Source organism: Vicia villosa, linkage group LG6 (assembly GCF_029867415.1).
Source record: "Vicia villosa cultivar HV-30 ecotype Madison, WI linkage group LG6, Vvil1.0, whole genome shotgun sequence".
In the NCBI taxonomy this organism is placed as follows: Eukaryota; Viridiplantae; Streptophyta; class Magnoliopsida; order Fabales; family Fabaceae; genus Vicia; species Vicia villosa.
Window position 1 is genome coordinate 80,066,208 of NC_081185.1, and position 14,687 is coordinate 80,080,894.

A 14,687-nucleotide genomic window follows, 5' to 3' on the forward strand; every position below is an offset into this window, starting at 1 on the left:
TGATCCCAACCAAGAATGAAACTAGAGCAGGACTCGGATGTTCACCAACATTCTCAAACTGCACCAAGAAGGATGAAACCCTTCGTCCGATCAAGGAAACATTCATTAGTGGAGGATTCCTTAACCCAATTCCTCAAGAAGTTAATGTCCTTATCGAAGAATGCATCGAAGAAGGTCTACTCCGATGATGAAGAAGAATGGAAATGTTATCTCAATGACTCGGGATACATATCTCAGGAAGAACCATATCCTCCTTCAGAGAAATCCAAAGGCAATGAAACTGAGCCTGTTCCTGCAGAAATCTGGGACACCTTGGGACAACCAAGTGGAAAATTTGATTATATGGTGAAATATACTGCGCCTGAAAGTTCAAAGATTTCCATGGAAGATATCCAACCAACTGGATGGGGAGATTCCTTTGAATATAATAGTCAACCAAAAGAGGCTTACCAATACTGTCAATTTTCTCAGCAGCCTGAAATTACTGAAGATTTCGGCTTCAATGCATCTGACCAAGATTTATAATCCTGAAGATGGTTACCATCACATAAATGCCATTTTTGAAGATGAAGGGGAAGATGGTCCCGCAGTTGACTCGGAAAGTGTCGCTGACAATGAGTCTCTTCATCCTGAAGACTGGGAAATACATCCTGAAAATTCTGAAGATTGTGACTCGTCTTATGCTCTTCAAGAAGTAGAAGAAGACCGTTTCAACTCTACAAAGAACAAGGTTGACAAACCAGGACCTTCGAATCCTGCTCGACCAGCGGTCAATGTCAATACTGAAGATAATTCTGAGGAGATTTTTTCCTGAATACATAATACACAGAGGAGTTCGTTGCTACTGGAAAGCTGTCGATGTTCCGAATGTTGTTCGCCGCTCAAAGTAATCACTTCGCTGTTATTTTGACCTCCTGCCTTGCCCAAAGCAGAGAGATGTTTTATAGGGCTTTGCTTTTAAATGTTCCGCCCAAATAACTTTGTGTATAGGGCTTTGTTTTAAAAGTTTCCCTCTTTGTCCTGCCCAAGACAAATGAGTTTGTGTTTAGGGCTTTGTTTCAAAAATGAATCATAAATAAAGTGTCATTTTGAATTCCCTACATTATATGTTTTATTTTTGCTTTTTTTTTTTTGGAAATGGTAATCCTAAAAAACCAAAATAAAGAAAAAAAAAGCTTTTTCAAAAAAAAATCTGCATACACTCCTGCATTCATAAATTTTCTGAAATAAATATAAATCACATGTGCAGATTTACTATTGATAAACCCATTGAATGCAATAACCCTATGCCCTCTCCCAACTTTGAGTTTCCTGTGTTCGAAGCCGAAGAAGAGGAAGAAGAGGAGATCCCGGACGAGATTTCTCGATTACTTAAGCACGAGGAAAAGAGCCATTCTGCCTCACAAAGAGCCTTTAGAAAAAATCAACTTGGGTTCTGAAGAAGACAAAAAAGAAGTGACCATTGGATCGCTGCTTGATACCGATGTCAAGAGTAAGTTGACAGACCTTCTCAAAGAATATGTTGATGTGTTTGCCTGGTCCTACCAAGACATGCCTGGGTTGGATACCAATATTGTTCAGCATTACTTGCCGTTGAAGCCAGAATGTCCGCCAGTTAAGCAGAAATTGCGAAGGACTCACCCTGATATGGCTAACAAGATCAAAGTGGAAGTTCAAAAACAGCTCGACGCAGGTTTTCTTGTCACCTCTGAGTATCCTCAATGGTTGACCAACATAGTGCCAGTTCCGAAGAAAGATGGAAAAGTCAGAATGTGTGTTGACTACCGTGATTTGAACAAGGCCATTCCAAAAGATGACTTTCCATTACCACATATCGACATGCTGGTTGATAACACCGCTAAGTTCAACGTCTTTTCCTTCATGGACGGGTTCTCCGGTTATAATCAGATCAAGATGGCTCCTGAAGACATGGAGAAGACATCTTTCATCACCCCATGGGGTACCTTTTGCTACAAAGTGATGCCGTTTGGATTGAAGAATGCAGGCGCAACTTACCAAAGGGCAATGACTACTCTCTTTCATGACATGATGCATAAAGAAATTGAAGTTTATGTGGACGACATGATAGCCAAGTCCAGCACAGAAGAAGAACATATTGAATACCTTTTGAAGTTGTTTCAACGACTAAGGAAATATCAGCTTCGCTTGAATCCTAACAAATGTACTTTTGGGGTTAGATCTGGAAAACTCTTAGGTTTCATTGTCAGCCAAAAAGGTATCGAAGTAGATCCCGACAAAGTCAGAGCTATTCAAGAGATGCCTGCACCAAAAACTGAAAAGCAAGTAAGAGGATTTCTCGGACGATTGAACTATATCTCCAGGTTTATCTCTCAAATGACTGCTACTTGTGGGCCGATTTTCAAGCTTCTCCGCAAAGATCAAGGGGTTGTATGGACCGAAGATTGCCAGAAAGCGTTCGAAAGTATCAAGGAGTACCTGTTAGAACCACCAATATTGATTCCTCCAGTTGAAGGAAGACCGCTAATCATGTACCTTACCGTGTTGGAAGAATCCATGGGTTGTATGCTTGGACAACAAGATGAAACCGGTAAGAAGGAGCATGCTATCTATTACCTGAGTAAGAAATTCACAGATTGTGAGTCTCGTTACTCCATGCTCGAAAAAACATGTTGTGCTTTGGCTTGGGCTTCAAAACGTCTCCGCCAATACATGATCAACAATACTACTTGGTTAATCTCCAAAATGGATCCGATCAAGTACGTCTTTGAAAAGCCTGCCTTAACAGGAAGGATTGCCCGATGGCAAATGCTGTTATCTGAGTATGACATTGAGTACCGTGCTCAAAAAGCGGTCAAAGGAAGCATCCTTGCCGATCATTTGGCGCATCAACCAATTAATGAATATCAATCTCTGAAGCTTGACTTTCCTGACGAAGATGTCTTGTACTTGAAGATGAAAGATTGTGACGAACCGTTACCTGAAGAAGGTCCTGAACCTGGATCAAGATGGGGCCTAATTTTCGATGGAGCAGTAAACGCTTTTGGCAATGGAATTGGGGAAATCATCATCACTCCCAAGGGTACTCATATCCCATTCTCCGCCAGATTGCTATTTGAGTGCACCAACAACATCGCAGAATATGAAGCTTGTATCATGGGTCTCGAAGAAGCCATTGACTTAAGGATCAAGATCCTCGACATATATGGAGATTCAGCCCTTGTGATCAACCAAATCAAAGACAAGTGGGAAACTTACCACCCTGGCTTGATTCCTTACAGAGATTATGCAAGACGTCTGTTGACTTTCTTCAACAAGGTTGAATTGCATCATATACCTCGAGATCAGAATCGAATGGCAGACGCCTTGGCTACTCTATCTTCCATGTTCAAAGTCAATCACTGGAATGATATGCCTACGGTCAGAATCACGCGCCTTGAAAGGCCCGCCTATGTGTTTGCAACTGAAGCAGTCATCGATGATAAACCGTGGTTCCACGACATCAAACGCTTCCTTCAAACTCAAGAGTACCCACTTGGGGCATCAAACAAAGATAAGAAAACTCTAAGGAGACTTTCTGGCAGTTTCTTCCTGAACGGAGATGTGCTATACAAAAGAAACTTCGACATGGTTTTGCTCAGATGCATGGACAGACACGAAGCAGACATGTTAATGCATGAAGTGCATGAAGGATCCTTTGGAACTCATTTAAACGGGCATGCAATGTCCAAGAAAATCTTAAGAGCAGGATACTATTGGTTGACAATGGAATCTGATTGTTACAAACACGTGAAGAGATGTTACAAGTGCCAGATCTACGCAGATAAGATCCATGTGCCACCGACTCTACTCAACGTTCTCTCATCCCCATGGCCTTTTTCCATGTGGGGTATTGACATGATTGGAATGATTGAACCAAAAGCTTCAAACGGTCATCGTTTCATCTTGGTAGCAATTGATTACTTCACCAAATGGGTCGAAGCAACATCTTACGCCAATGTTACAAGACAAGTGGTTGTGAGGTTCATCAAGAACAACATCATTTGCCGATATGGTGTTCCCAGCAAGATCATTACTGACAATGGTTCAAATTTGAACAACAAAATGATGAAAGAATTGTGTGAGGAATTCAAGATTGAGCATCATAACTCTTCTCCTTACAGACCAAAAATGAACGGCGCCGTTGAAGCTGCTAACAAAAACATCAAGAAGATCGTCCAGAAAATGGTCGTCACTTACAAAGACTGGCACGAAATGCTGCCATTTGCTTTACATGGGTACCGTACTTCAGTGCGTACTTCAACAGGGGCAACTCTCTTTTCTCTAGTATACAGCATGGAAGCTGTGCTCCCCGTAGAAGTTGAAATCCCATCAATGAGAGTCCTCATGGAGACTAAGTTATCAGAGGCTGAATGGTGCCAAAGCAGATACGATCAGTTGAATTTAATCGAAGAAAAACGTATGACTGCTCTATGCCATGGACAGTTGTACCAAGCAAGGATGAAACAAGCTTTCAACAAAAAGGTTCGACCTCGTGAATTTCGAGAAGGCGACCTCGTGCTTAAAAAAATCTTGTCTTTTCAACCAGATTCTAGGGGCAAATGGTCTCCTAATTACGAAGGCCCGTATGTTGTCAAAAGAACATTTTCTGGCGGTGCCATGATTCTTACAACCATGGATGGTGATGAACTCCCACATCCTGTGAATGCTGATGCAGTCAAGAAATACTTTGTCTAAAAAAATACAAAAAGAACAGCTCGGTAAGTTGAAAACCCGCAAAGGGCGATTTAGGCAAAAATGAGCGTCTCGGTGGACTGAAAACCCGAAAGGGCGGTCCAGGCAAAAATTAGAGACAATAAACAGAAAAATTCATCCTGGTAGATTGAAAACCTGAAAGGGCAATCTAGGCAAAAATTAGGGATTAATGACAAAGTAACTGCATCAGTCCATACTTCGTCACCTGAAGAGTCTTTTTCATCAAAGGATCTCCAATCAAATCATCGCTAATCTGAAGCAACAAGCACAGTTGGAACTCAAAGTTGTTGGGGAATAGTGGTTATTGCTTTCAATGTAGCCTTTTCCGCATAATTACCATTTCCAATTTTTGTAAATACTCTATGGAATCACGCCTTTAGCTGATTTCCATCCTATTAAATAAATTTGAGCCTTGTGCCCATTTGTTTGCAATCTCTAGTTTCTTTTAGCTTGCAAAATGACGCTTTAATTTGTTAGACGCTGGCCTATAGATCTAGAGGGGGGTGAATAGATCTCACTAAGTTTTTACAGATTTTTCTACAGACTCGAGCGAAAGCGGTTCTGAATCGACTTGCGTCTATTCTGGACCGCTATTGCAAAGGTCGTATGTGTTTCAAAACCAAGGAGTAAGTGGAATTGATGGTGAAGTAATATGATAGCTAATCAATACGTTTAACAACTGAAATCCAATTAACTTCTAGATTGACAACTTTGATTTTCAATGCAGTAAGATTGGATTAAGCAAAAACACAAACACTTGGTGATAGGTTCAATTTGATAGTGATTCAAGTTGTGGTGAATTGTGATGTTTGTGCAGAACTTTAATTCACAATTTTAACACTTGAATCGTTGATCAATTTTGCACTTATAACCAATTGTGAACAGAAAATAAAAGAGAAAGTAAAAGCGACAAGAACACGATATTTGTTTAGGCAGTTCGTCGATCGTCCTCGCTACGACTACGTCTGCCCCCAATTCCAAATTGAAATTGGGTAATCTTTCATTAATGTTGAAAGTAGTATATACAAAGAAGATAACAAAGCGATAAACGATAAACCAATTATGTCGATCCTTTGAATCTTCTTCCCCCTTAATCTTGAGTCAGATCAAGGTTATCCAAGAGCTTCACTTTGATTCCCTTCTGCAGTGTCTTGATTCCTTGAACTCCCCGTTCCTCAATCGTTACACTCAGCCGAATCCTCAATGAACGTCTCTTGATAAAAACCCCCAAGAACCACCCGTCGTGGAGGACAAAACCCGCAGATTTTATTCACCAACAAACCCCACAAACCTTCACCCACTAGGAATCTTCAATTCCGTTCCATGGACGTTATCGAACTCATCACTAACCCGCAACGCAAGAATGATTATGTGTAATTGTGTTGGAGATGATGAAGAACGAAGATGAGAAGCGTTTGTGTATCTTTCAGTCGTTGGTGTTACTTGAATAATTACCCTTGCACAATATATATAATTGCATAACAGTTAGAACCAAGAAAAACTGATTTTTGAACTTTCTTGATCAGTTAGGTCGACCACTTGTAGTGCTTAGGTCGACCTAGCAGAGCTTGCAGAATTTTGCTCCCAGTTAGGTCGACCTGTTGAAGGAGTAGGTCGACCAGAATCCTCTTCTGATGCATTCTGGGGACATTTTTACAGATTAGGTCGACCTAGTTGCCATGTAGGTCGACCTAGCAGACTGATATGAAGATTTCTTCATTTTGAGTCGACCTAAATGGTCTGTGAGTCGACCTAGCAGAGGTATATGGATTTTCCTTCATTTTAGGTCGACCTAGGTTGACAGTAGGTCGACCTAACTGCTGATTTTCTGCATTTTTCATGTCCAGCTTGTGTTGAGTCGACTTATATGCATAGTGGATCACCTTGTGCTTTCATGAGTGATCAAATGCTTTGCTTTTCTGATTCCTCCTTGTTGTTTGAATGCTTATTTGAGTTTGCCATGAATCAAAAACATCTTTGAGTGTAATCTTGTATTCACATACTCCCCCTTTTTGATGATGGCAAACCATTCGACTAAGCTCTGGTAGTAAATGATAAAGACTCAGCAGAGCTCCCCCGTACATCCAGCATCTATCTCTCAACAGGGCAATCTCTCAACAAAGCTCCCCCGTACCTCCAGCATCTATCTCCCCCTTTGTCAACATCAAAAAGAGAAAACAGGAGAATAGAAGAGTAACAAGAGAACCATAGATAATAATGCTAGCATGTATAGTGTAGTAGGTAAAAGGTAGTTAATGGTAGAATGAGACACATATGTGAGCAGGAGCAGTTTTTTATGCATGAGGTCACTATAAGCATGTTAATTGATAGCATATTATAGTATCAATAATATTTTTGGAAGTGAACAACAATTACATTACCGCTTTTTCAATATGACGCCTGGCTTGATGATGAACTACCTTTATGCTAAAAAAATGTTAGCAAGACAAATAGATATATACATAAAGTACAGAAATAATATTAAGAGGAAACAAACGTAATTAGCCCAAATTAGAGATATCGAGTATCCCTAATTCCCTACGAATGTTGAAATATTGCTCCGTTGCTAGCGGTTTGGTGAAGATGTCAGCTAGTTGCTTCTTGCTTTCTACACGTTCAAAAGTAACGTCTCCTTTCTCTACATGATCTCGTAGAAAGTGATGCCTTATTTCAATGTGTTTGGTACGTGAGTGTAAGACAGGATTTTTACTCAAGTTTATGGCGCTTGTGTTGTCGCACATGATAGGTATGTGATCAAGCTTAATACCAAAGTCAAGAAGTTGTTGCTTGAGCCATAATATTTGTGCACAGCAGCTTCCAGCAGCTACATATTCTGCCTCAGCAGTGGATAATGCAACCGATACTTGTTTCTTACTATGCCAACTTATTAATGAGTTTGAGAATAGATGACACGTTCCACTAGTGCTTTTTCTATCGGATTTGCAGCCAGCAAAATCTGAATCGGAGAATCCTACCAAATGACACTCATTTCCTTTTGGATACCATAGGCCATATGTAGTAGTTCCACGTAAGTATCGCAGAATTCTTTTGACAGCTTTCAAGTGAGATTCTTTTGGACAAGATTGATATCTTGCACACATACACACACTAAACATGATGTCTGGTCTTGAGGCAGTAAGATACAATAGTGAACCTATCATACCTCGGTATAATTTCACGTCAACCTCTTTACCTTTCTCATCTTTGTCTAGATTTGTATTTGTTGCCATAGGTGTGTCAATTTCCTTTGCTTCACTCATTCCAAATCTTTTGAGCAGCTCCGTACAATATTTAGTTTGATTCACAAACGTTCCATGACTGAGTTGCTTGATTTGTAGGCCAAGGAAGAAATTTAGCTCACCCATGAGACTCATCTCAAATTCACTCTGCATAAGCTTAGAAAAGTCTTTGACAAGTTTTGCATTAGTGGACCCAAATATAATATCATCTACATAAATTTGGACTAAGAGAATATCCTTATCTTTTCTTTTAATAAAGAGAGTAGTATCAACTTTACCTCTAGAGTACCCTTGACTAAGGAGAAATTTGCTCAAACGTTCGTACCAAGCCCGAGGGGCTTGTTTAAGACCGTATAGAGCACGTTTCAGCTTATAAACATGAGTTGGATACATGTAATTCTCAAAGCCGGGTGGCTGAGCAACATAGACTTCTTCATTTATATAGCCATTTAGAAAGGCACTCTTAACATCCATTTGGAATAGTTTGAAGTCTTTAGAACAAGCATAAGCAAGTAAGAGGCGAATAGCTTCGAGACGTGCTACAGGAGCGTATGTCTCTTCATAATCAATACCTTCCTCTTGATTGTAACCTTGGGCAACTAATCTAGCTTTGTTTCTAGTAATAACACCGTTTTCATCAAGTTTGTTACGAAAAACCCATCTAGTGCCTATTACTTGATGATCTCCCGGATGAGGGACTAAGTCCCAAACATCATTCCGTTTAAATTGGTTTAATTCTTCTTGCATGGCCATTAGCCAATGCTCATCAAGTAATGCATCCTTAGCGTTTTTCGGCTCAACTTGTGAAACAAAAGCAAAATGATGGCAGAAGTTACTTATCTTTGAGCGTGTTGTAACGCCCCTTGAGATGTCTCCTATTATATTATCAATTGGATGGTCTTTCACGTTTGTCCAGGCCTTTGGAAGTTCTTCATTGTTTGAGATGCTTTCTTTTTCATTTTCATTGTGAGACTCATCTTTCTCTCTCTCAGCATCTTTCTTTACAATACTTTCATCCTCATCTTCCTTATCCTTGACAATGTCTTCAGTGGATGGGCCTGCATCATTAAATGAAAGACCTTTCTCGACATATTTTGCATAAGATTCATCAAAAGAAACGTGTACTGACTCTTCTACTATAAGTAATCTCTTATTATATATTTGATATGCTTTGCTAGATTGTGAGTAACCAAGGAATATGCCCTCATCAGCTTTAGCATCGAATTTGCCAAGATTATCCTTACCATTGTTCAAAACAAAACACTTGCAACCGAATACATGGAGATGAGATACATTTGGTTTTCTACCCTTTAGTAATTCATAGGGAGTTTTGTTCAGTATAGGACGTATTGTTATCCTATTCAAAACATAACATGCTGTACTAATCGCGTCAGCCCAGAAATACTTTGGTAGATTACCCTCATTCAGCATTGTTCTTGCCAGCTCCTCTAGAACTCGATTTTTACGTTCAACTACTCCGTTTTGTTGAGGTGTTCTAGGAGCTGAAAAGTTATGCTCAATTCCATGTTTATCACAGTATTTTTCAAAAAGAATGTTTTCAAATTCTCCACCGTGATCACTTTGAATTGCAACTATTTTGTTGTTCATTTTGTTTTGACATAATCTTGCAAATTGAGTAAAGGCTGAAAAAGTTTGATTCTTACTAGGTAAAAAGATTGTCCAACAAAATCTTGAGTAATCATCGACAATGACAAAACCATAGGTGTTTCCACCTATGCTTTTAGTCCTTGAAGGGCCAAAGAGATCCATGTGAAGTAGTTCAAGAGGGCGTGATGTTGAAACCACGTTCTTTGATTTAAAAGAGATTTTTGTTTGCTTTCCCTTTTGACAAGCATCACATAGATGATCTTTTGAAAACTTCATTTTGGGTAAGCCGATTACTAAATCTTTTGAGACAACTTTATTTAGTAAGTCAAAATTTATGTGGGCGAGACGTCTATGCCAAAGCCATGAGTCATCGCCTAGAGCAACTAGACATTTGGTACTAGACTTAGATACCTCATCCAAGTTTAGCATGTAGATGTTGTTTACTCTTAAGCCCTTAAACATAATGTCTCTTTTCTTAGTATGTTCTATTGTGCATCCAGAATTTGTAAACATTACTTTAAAATCTTTGTCGCACAATTGACTTATACTTAAAAGATTATGTTTAAGACCTTCTACTAGCAGCACATCAGTTATAGTAGTGGTAGAAGGGTTACCTACACTTCCTTTACCAAGTATGGCTCCCCGATTGTTATCTCCATAGGTGACATACCCCTTTTTCTTTGCTTGAAACTCAACGAAAAGAGATAGGTCTCCAGTCATGTGTCTTGAACATCCGCTATCAAGGAACCACAACCTTTCGGCAATGTCAAGACACTTTTCAGCTTTCTTTTTCTTGTTTTGATGAGCCATGAAACATAGGTTTGCTGATTCTTCTTCATCGCTTGACGAGCTTTCACTAGATGAATCACTTTCCCATGCTATGTAAGCTCTTTTAGATTTGTTATGACCTTTGCTTTGGTTCTTCTCCTTTTCTTTCTTAAGGTATGGACAATCCGGTTTGTAGTGACCGGCTTTCCCACAATTGAAGCAAAGACCTTTGATCTTTCCTTTGTTGTCGTCATCTTGTTTGAACATGTTTGATTGCTTTCTATAGTTGATCAATCCCTTGTCGGAATGTTTTGCTCCATTTTTCTTTAGATATTTGTTGTATCTTCGCACAAACAGCCCCATTTCCTCATCATCGGAGTCTTCGTCACTACTTGTGTCACTATCCTTTGGCTCTCGTTTTGAGGTCTTGGAGCTCGATGCTTTTAGAGCTATTGACTTCTTCTCTACCTCTTTCTCCATGTTCTTTTCTTTCTTTGTCCTCTTCTCATGCATGTCAAGGCATTTAAGATGTTGTTCATGTTCCTCTAGTTTACCAAAAAGAGTGGTAATGTCTAAAGTGTTGAGATCATTTGCTTCCTTAATTGCTGTAACTTTGGGCTGCCATTCCCTGTTCAAACACCTTAAGATTTTGTTAGTAGCAACTGCATTGGAAACAGGTCTATCAAGAGAATTTAATCGATTTTTCAGGTGAACGAATCTTTTCTGCATGCTTTCGATGGTTTCACCATCTTCCATGTGGAAAAGTTCGAACTCTTGAGTTAACGTATTGATCCTAGCTAGTTTGACATCATCCGTTCCCTCGTGGGCAACTTGCAATGTGTCCCACATAGCTTTAGCTGATCTACAATGGGAAACGCGATAGTATTCATCAACTCCTAGAGCTGAGATTAGAATCTTTCTCGCTTTCCAATCGTATGCATATTTCTTTTCATCTTCAGCATTCCAAGTATCTTCTGGTTTTGGAACAACTGCACCAGCTGCATTTGTCATAGTGATCTGAAATGGACCATTGACAATAGCTGTCCAGATGTTCCTATCAATTGCATTGATATGGACACACATACAATCCTTCCAATAGCCGTAGTTTTCTCCGTTGAAAACTGGAGCTCTATTATGAGCCCCTTTAGGTCCAGAAGCCATCTTTCCAATAAGTGTTTCACGTAGCACGGAATAAACCAGAGCTCTTGATGCCACTTGTTAGACGCTGGCCTATAGATCTAGAGGGGGGGTGAATAGATCTCACTAAGTTTTTACAGATTTTTCTACAGACTCGAGCGAAAGCGGTTCTGAATCGACTTGCGTCTATTCTGGACCGCTATTGCAAAGGTCGTATGTGTTTCAAAACCAAGGAGTAAGTGGAATTGATGGTGAAGTAATATGATAGCTAATCAATACGTTTAACAACTGAAATCCAATTAACTTCTAGATTGACAACTTTGATTTGCAATGCAGTAAGATTGGATTAAGCAAAAACACAAACACTTGGTGATAGGTTCAATTTGATAGTGATTCAAGTTGTGGTGAATTGTGATGTTTGTGCAGAACTTTAATTCACAATTTTAACACTTGAATCGTTGATCAATTTTGCACTTATAACCAATTATGAACAGAACATAAAAGAGAAAGTAAAAGCGACAAGAACACGATATTTGTTTAGGCAGTTCGTCGATCGTCCTCGCTACGACTACATCTGCCCCCAATTCCAAATTGAAATTGGGTAATCTTTCATTAATGTTGAAAGTAGTATATACAAAGAAGATAACAAAGCGATAAACGATAAACCAATTATGTCGATCCTTTGAATCTTCTTCCCCCTTAATCTTGAGTCAGATCAAGGTTATCCAAGAGCTTCACTTTGATTCCCTTTTGCAGTGTCTTGATTCCTTGAACTCCCCGTTCCTCAATCGTTACACTCAGCCGAATCCTCAATGAACGCCTCTTGATAAAAACCCCCAAGAACCACCCGTCGTGGAGGACAAAACCCGCAGATTTTATTCACCAACAAACCCCACAAACCTTCACCCACTAGGAATCTTCAATTCCGTTCCATGGACGTTATCGAACTCATCACTAACCCGCAACGCAAGAATGATTATGTGTAATTGTGTTGGAGATGATGAAGAACGAAGATGAGAAGCGTTTGTGTATCTTTCAGTCGTTGGTGTTACTTGAATAATTACCCTTGCACAATATATATAATTGCATAACAGTTAGAACCAAGAAAAACTGATTTTTGAACTTTCTTGATCAGTTAGGTCGACCACTTGTAGTGCTTAGGTCGACCTAGCAGAGCTTGCAGAATTTTGCTCCCAGTTAGGTCGACCTGTTGAAGGAGTAGGTCGACCAGAATCCTCTTCTGATGCATTCTGGGGACATTTTCACAGATTAGGTCGACCTAGTTGCCATGTAGGTCGACCTAGCAGGCTGATATGAAGATTTCTTCATTTTGAGTCGACCTAAATGGTCTGTGAGTCGACCTAGCAGAGGTATATGGATTTTCCTTCATTTTAGGTCGACCTAGGTTGACAGTAGGTCGACCTAACTGCTGATTTTCTGCATTTTTCATGTCCAGCTTGTGTTGAGTCGACTTATATGCATAGTGGATCACCTTGTGCTTTCATGAGTGATCAAATGCTTTGCTTTTCTGATTCCTCCTTGTTGTTTGAATGCTTATTTGAGTTTGCCATGAATCAAAAACATCTTTGAGTGTAATCTTGTATTCACAATATGGAGGATGACAGAATTAGGAAATGAAAAGTCTTGGATTAAATTACTTAAACTCAATTATGGCAATCTTGGAATGAATTATAAATTTGAACTTGGGTTTCTCCGCTTGAAATTAATGCCATTGCATATCTCTAAGGATGGTGATACAATAGCATTCGCAAACAACCTACAAAGCCGAGCCATTCTCTATAACAGGAGAACTAAAAGAGCAAGGAAAACTAGAATTAACAATAAGATATGTTGGTTCTCTATGAAAGATGTGAGATATTGGATCGAACTCTAGTATGGTCGAAGGGTAGCTTCTTGGTTCGACAGTTCGACAGAGTTAAGCATGAAGTCCAAGGTTGCTCACATGCTGGTGTCGAAGAGTGCATGTTGTAGTCGAAGATGGGTCTAACATGCAGATGTCGAAGATGCTAGGGTTGTTAGCATGTTAAATTAGGTTTTAGTGTTTAAACCCCAATTTGTTAAGTTAGCTTGTTTATTAAGTTGGCTTGTGTAATGGGCCTTGCTGAAAAAGTCCATTAGTTAGTATGTTAGGTTTTATTATAAATAGCATACTAGTCTCTCATCATTGCTAAGCTGCAAATCCTAATTTAGGGTGAGAGAGGTTATTTGTTATTCTTGTAAACTTGTAATCTTGTTTGAAGAGAAAGTGAAAGAATAGCAGTTATAACCAATTCTTGTCTTTTTCTTCCTTCTTCTTAATTTTTCCTTTGTTCTATACTTTGTTCTTGGCATTGAATTCACAATAAAAGATTATGTCGAAAGCTTGGTATCGACCTCTTGATACGAAGATAAGTTCTTCTCCAACGATATACTTGTTTGAATCTATACTAATTCATATACTTGGTTTCGATGGATCCTATTACTTGTTTAGAACTCAGTTATCTATTTATATTTTAAGCATAGAGTAATGTTCTTGCAAGTCAATATACGTTCGATGTTTTGGAAATGAATTGTTTTATTTTATTATGATACCCGATAGTGACTACTGCAATTGAATTTAATATCTAAACCGTTGTCATTAGTTGGACAGATTTGTATTATTGCACAGAGAAATATGGCCGCACTTTTGAGAATCCAGCATTCACTTTCCTTTTGTGATTTTGTTCTTTTTATGTGTTTTGCTGCTTTAGCCTTTTGTCTAACAGGAGTCCTTTTTGAATTTTAGATCCACAAACTCAACTCTGATTAAATCGAACACTACTAATGATACATGTCGGGTTGATGGGATGAAGGAAGCTTATTCAAGTTAAATTCTCTCCAGATATAGCATTGGTTCCTGTCTTGTAAAGACATTGATGGCCCTCTTGATGTATATCTAGTGTTTCTTTAGAAACATTTGTAGCAACTTGTTATTTCTTAACAAGTGTGTTGTTCTACGGTTTTTGAAGGTAACAGATCAAACTACTCTCTTCCGATATATATTGACTTGCAAAGGATTTGTTGCAAAAGTGAAAATTAGGTTACAAAGAGAGGGTCTTTATATAGAGACCAGGGAAACATAAATAGACATAACATTTAATGATTAACTATTTCCTATGAAAGTTTGTCTTCCCTAGAGAATCTGTCTTTTGGCTTTCCAAG